General features: G+C 54.8%; 1 protein-coding gene and 2 pseudogenes across 2 annotated transcripts in view; all 3 read right to left on the minus strand.

Annotated features, from left to right (window-relative positions):
* Window positions 1-5,353, minus strand: part of BCR (breakpoint cluster region) — an 814,161-nt gene that overhangs the window by 721,298 nt on the left and 87,510 nt on the right. The gene's annotated exons all lie outside the window — the stretch shown is intronic.
* Window positions 1,240-3,227, minus strand: LOC105546063 (annotated as a pseudogene). Its single transcript, XR_001007037.1, has one exon. The product of XR_001007037.1 is annotated as an F-box/WD repeat-containing protein 4 pseudogene (transcript).
* LOC105546062 lies at window positions 3,830-4,687 on the minus strand (annotated as a pseudogene).

The following is a 5,353-nucleotide window of genomic DNA, read 5'->3' on the forward strand; positions in this document are numbered from 1 at the left end:
GCACTCTGTTCTCCTGGGGAGGTGGAGGGTACAGTGAGCTGAGATTGTGCCACTGCACTCCAGCTTGGGTGACAGAGGGAGACTCTATCTCAAGGGAAAAAAAAAAAAAAAGAAGTCAAGGTCATGGAAGACAAGCAAAGTCTAAGGAACTGGTACAGATTGAAGGAGACTAGAGAGATGTGACAACCAAGTACATAACATGATCTTAAACCGGGGCCTGAATCAGGGAATGAAAACAGCTGTGAAGAATGCAACTGTTAACTTGGGGGAAATTTATATGAACTACATATTAAATAATAGTATCTTATGAATGTGAAATTTCCTGAATTTGACAAATTGTACTGTGGGTTATAGGAGAGAATATCCTTGTTCTTAGCAAATATACAATGAAGTATTCAGGGGGCAAAACATCTTGTGCTTGTGTGTGTGTGTGTGTGTATGTGCATGTGCATCTGTGTGTGCACAGAAAGAGATAAAGCAAATGTGGCAAAAAGTTACAATCAGTGTATCTGGGTGAAGGCTATACTAAAGCTCTTTGCCCCATTCTTACAGCTCTCCTGTAAGTTTGAAATAATTGGAAAAATAAAAACTCTGAGTTGTGAAAACTTCAGCCAGAAACATAACCCAGAGCAGGGAAGTCAGCCCGCACAGCCCCACAGGAGGAGGTGGCAGGAGCCGCATTTGAGTCTGGCTTTCTGAACCACTGGACGAGGATCACGAGTTTCTGGGCTTGGAAGAGGCACCGGAGCTGGGCAGGGCACTGAGAGCTCCTTTGGTTCTAAGACTTGTCCAACTGGGAAGCCTGACGGAGCGATGCTGGGCCAACCCTACTGAGCTGGTCATGGGGACAAGGGCAGGCACTGGGCCTATCTGTCCTTGAGGAGTCCCCAGCACCCAGCCCAGGTTGAACACACATGAGTACTCAGCTCATGGTTTTGGGGAACAGCTTCCCACTGCAACCCCAGCCTCTCCCCCGAGTCTTCCGGCTGCATCATCTGACACATGAAGGTACCTCAAGGCCTCCAGGGAAGCCAGCGGAAACTTCCCAAAGTTAAATTCCAGTGTTTCTGAGATATTAAAATTTTAAAAAAGTCTCTGAGTGATTTCCGAATATTATTTGGGGAAGAGCTCTGGATATGTGTTTTTTTTCCCCAACACCACGATTCTCCGTTTCTCAGGAGGGCGGCAGGCCAAGTCACGTCCGCTAGGTGTTTGCTTTTTTTTTTTTCTGTGAACAATTGAACAATCAAGCTTTATTTTTACAAAAATGAAAACTGTAGCATGTCTCAACAGCCAGATTGAGTCAGGGCTGGCTCAGAACTCACTCAGAACTGCTGGGTTCCCTTTGCCCTTTCTTGGTTTCAAGGCAAAACCAGGCCACGGTGCCCCAGGAATGAACCCCTGGCCCCGAGAGGTTAATCAAGGGTGAGGTCTGGCTGGTGCCAGCCAGCTACTGGCAGCCTCATCCTTCTTTCCAGGAAGGGGCAGAAAGGAACCATCTGGGAAGGTGGGAGCATCTCACCTCACTCCGTAGGCTATCGTGGCTCTAACAAGGGATGTAGGATGGGCCTCTCCAGGCCAGATCCTTGCTCTGGCCAAACAGGGTCGCAAAGCCTGGGTTCAGCCTCATTCCTCTAAAGCAGCAGGTCCTGCCTCTCCAACAGGTTCCTGGGAGGGACTACATCTCTGGTAAGCCCCAAAGCCCCAGGAGTCAGAAGCCTCTAGTGTAAGGTGCCTGAGCACTGGGGTCACAGGCCCAGGAGGACAGTGGGGCAGTGGGGAGGAGCTATCACTGTACCCTCCAGGCAAGAGAGGTCCCTGACTCGCTGGTCTCCTTGGCCCACAGGCAGGGGTGGCCCCGACAGTCATGGGTTTTGAAAATCCAGGACGTGGAGGTCATAAGACAGTGCAGCATAGAGATGCTTGGTGGTGAGACGCAGGCAGTACACAGGGCTGCTGAAGGGGGTTGATGTCAGCGGGAAGGTGTGCAGGCAGCCGCAGGCCCTTTGGCACCGGTCTCACAGCTGTACAACACTGTAGTAGGAGGAACCTGTGGCCAGCAAGTGGTTGCCATCTGTCTGCAGACAGTACAGGGTGCTGCTGTGGGGCTCCTCCCACTCCATGACACCTTTCCGGACACTGGTACAGAGGTCCCAGTAGCGAACGTAGGTGTCATAGCCACAGGACAAGAGTGTGAAAGGGGACTCATACATGACATCCAGCACCCCAGCCCCTGGGAGAAAGTCACTGCCCAAGTATGTCATCAGTTGCCCACTGTTGAGGTCCCAGACTCTCAGGGGTGAGAAGTGCCCGCAACAAGCCGTCCCTGTCACAAAAGAGCTGAGTAATGGGCTGATAGCAATGGACCAGACTCAGTCTTCAATCTGGATGGTGTGTAAACACTGCTCCAGCCAGCCTGAGGCCAAAGGCCACACCTCGGCCATCCTGTCCCTGGAGCCACTCACAGTGATGCCCCCTTTGCAATCCACACAGTTCACCTCCTGTCCATGAGCCGAGTACTTGACAGTGAAGGTGCTGTGAATCTTACCAACGCCAATCTTCCCATCTCCTCCTGCACTGACAATATGCAAGCTGGCCAGCACAAAGTGGCAAATGTCCTCATCATGCCCAGCAAAGACTCCCAGAACAGGTCGCAGCCGGTGAAGGGCCGTAGCCAGCGGCACACCTGGGCCAGGCAGCCGAGGGCCCGCATGTCCAGGTGAGAGCAGGTGAGCAGCAGCAGCACCTCCGGCAGGCGCCAGAGCGTAGACCCTGCAGCCGGGCAGGCGGCAGACTCCCGAGCTGCCGCCGCCTCCTCCTCCCTGGCTGCCACGACCATGGCCACCCCTGTCCCGGAGATGTAGGCCCAAGCCTGACCCCCTCGTCCTTGTGCTCTTCTCAGCCTGGCGCCCTCCCAATGCCTAGCCCTGACTCTCCATTCCTCCTTCTTCCCATACTCTTCCATGTGCCTCCTTCCCGGCCCCTGAGCTCCCCTCATCTCTTTTGATGATGTCTCTTGCCCCTTCCTCCATGCTTCCGCCTCCCTGTTTCCTCTCTTGGGCATGCCCTCGCTCCTGCCTCAACCCCCAGCCCCACTGTCTTCTTCGCCGTCTGCGGCCCGGGCTTCCCTTCCGCCCCGCTTCCTCTTCCTCCTTGCCCCTCTCGCTCGCTTTTCCCTTCCTCTTCCCCTTCCTTCACTTCCCCCTCACCACTCTCCCTTTCTGCAGCTTCCTTGCCTCTACGCCCCCCGCCCTCGCCCAGGCCACCGTTGGTGGGGGCGGGGGGGTTCCTGACGCGGAGCCCAGCCTGAGCCACCACCCTCCACTAGGTTTAAAACTGCTGACACACACAGGGAGAAATTGGGGCGGGGGGGCCTTCAAAGATGGAGGGGGCAGCATATATCAAAATACAGCCTCCTGCTCTCTGGCCATGGCGGGAAGAGCCCCAGGAAGCAAGAACTGGAACAAAGTAAGTGCCTTGTGTGTTCCTCAAGCCTTAGCTCTGGCTTGGAGTTTGGGGGTTCTGCAGCACAGGGTGGCAGAGGGAGGGGTCCCCCTACAGGAAAGCCACACCTCAGAGCAGAAAACTCAGTCCCCAGCATCAGCCAAGGGGAGGCCCAAGGCCAGAGCTGGGTATCTCAGCAGTCCAGAAGTGCTGGGGGCAGGGCTTGTAAGGAATCACATGCTCTTCACGCTTAGAGGGGGCCTGGCCTCCGGCCACACCTGCCCCTAGAGGACTTGTTTCCCAGTGGAGGAAGCCTGCTTCAGGGAAAGTGTGTGCACACAGGGTGTGGCGGCGCGCACCTGTAGTCCCAGCCATGCTGAAGGCTGAGGCCGGAGGATGGCTTCAGTCAGGAGTTCTGGGCTGCAGTGCACTACATACTAAGTTTGGCATCGATATGGTGACCTCCCAGGAATCGGGAACCACCAGTTTGCCTAAGGAGTGAAACAACCAAGATTGGAAACGAAGGAGGTCAAAACTCCCATGCTGATGAGCAGTGGAATCATGCCTGTGAAGAGCCACTGCACTCCAGCCTGGACAACGCAGGGAGTCCCCAGCTCTTTCTAAAAATACCTATCTAAATAAATACAAATTAAAAAACAAACCAAAGAACAAACAAACAAAAAAGGCTGGGCATGGTGGCTCACGCCTGTAATCTCAGTACTTTGGGAGGCCAAGTCGGGTGGATCATTTGAGGCTGGGAGTTCGAGACCAGACTGGCCAACATAGCAAAAACCTGTCTCTACTAAAAACACAAAACATTAGCTGGATGTGGTGGTACATGCCTGTAGTCCCAGAACCGGCCCTGGGTCACTCACCAGCTTCTGGAAGAGGTCGCCCACCCGCTGCTGGTGGCTCCACTGCTGCACGCGGGGAAAGAGCCCATCATAGAACTCCTTGTGGATCTCATAGAGCTCAGGCACTTTGAAGAAGATGGTCTCAATCTGCTGACTCGTCAGTACCGGCTGAGAGGTGGTGGCAGCAGCTTTCAAAGGCTTCATGGGCTGAAACAGGACACAGGTGAGGTAGCACAGGTGAGAGGGGCTGCCATCTGTCGGGTGCATTGTATGACAGTAGACAGTCATGGTTACCTGACATATGCACTTTTATTTTTAAATTACATAACAAATACAATTTTAAAACCAGCTTGGTTTGGCAACTCAGTCTTCCACTGGTATCCACTCCAGGGATGGCAAGCTGCACCCAGGCTCTGACAGCTGACCTAGGACTTAAGGGCAAAGAGGCTCCCCAACCCTGTCATCCTCCCCCTTCCTGCCCTGCTCAGCTCCCTAAACCCTCCTCACCAGCAGCAGTGCCTCCAGGTGGCTCAGGTAAGTCTCCTCACTAGCCAGGATTCCAGACAGGACCCATTTTCTCATCTCCAGGCCCTTTTCCAAGTCCAGCTCACTCTGCAGGAGAAACAGACAGAAGTCAGCCTGGAAGGGCGGTAGGGGGATGCTTGCATCAGGGCCCTCTGAGAGAGGAGGGCCAGCTTGTTGACCTCTGGACAAACCCCTGCCCCCATGAAGGCTCCACATGGAATTAGAGAGGCAGGGGACCCTCCACACATACTAAGCCACATGCTCGTGGTCGCTGAGAATCCCAGGGGTTCATCTGGCAACGCCCAGGGCCACCCTTAGTCTTGCCAGACCGCGAAACAGAGTTTGGTGTGGAGCAGGCCGGGCCAGGCCTCGCTCCACACCTTCTGCCTGCAACCCAAGAGCAGCTGCCTCACACAGTCGAGGAAGGAGGAGGCGGCTCTGAGCCGAGGGGGCGTCGGAACCCACAGCATGGCCACCTGGCTCCTGCTGCAGCCAAGCTCCACTCCCCACTGCTCACCTGGGGCCCTCCT

The sequence above is a fragment of the Mandrillus leucophaeus genome, unplaced genomic scaffold (assembly GCF_000951045.1).
Source record: "Mandrillus leucophaeus isolate KB7577 unplaced genomic scaffold, Mleu.le_1.0 Scaffold349, whole genome shotgun sequence".
Taxonomy (NCBI): domain Eukaryota; kingdom Metazoa; phylum Chordata; class Mammalia; order Primates; family Cercopithecidae; genus Mandrillus; species Mandrillus leucophaeus.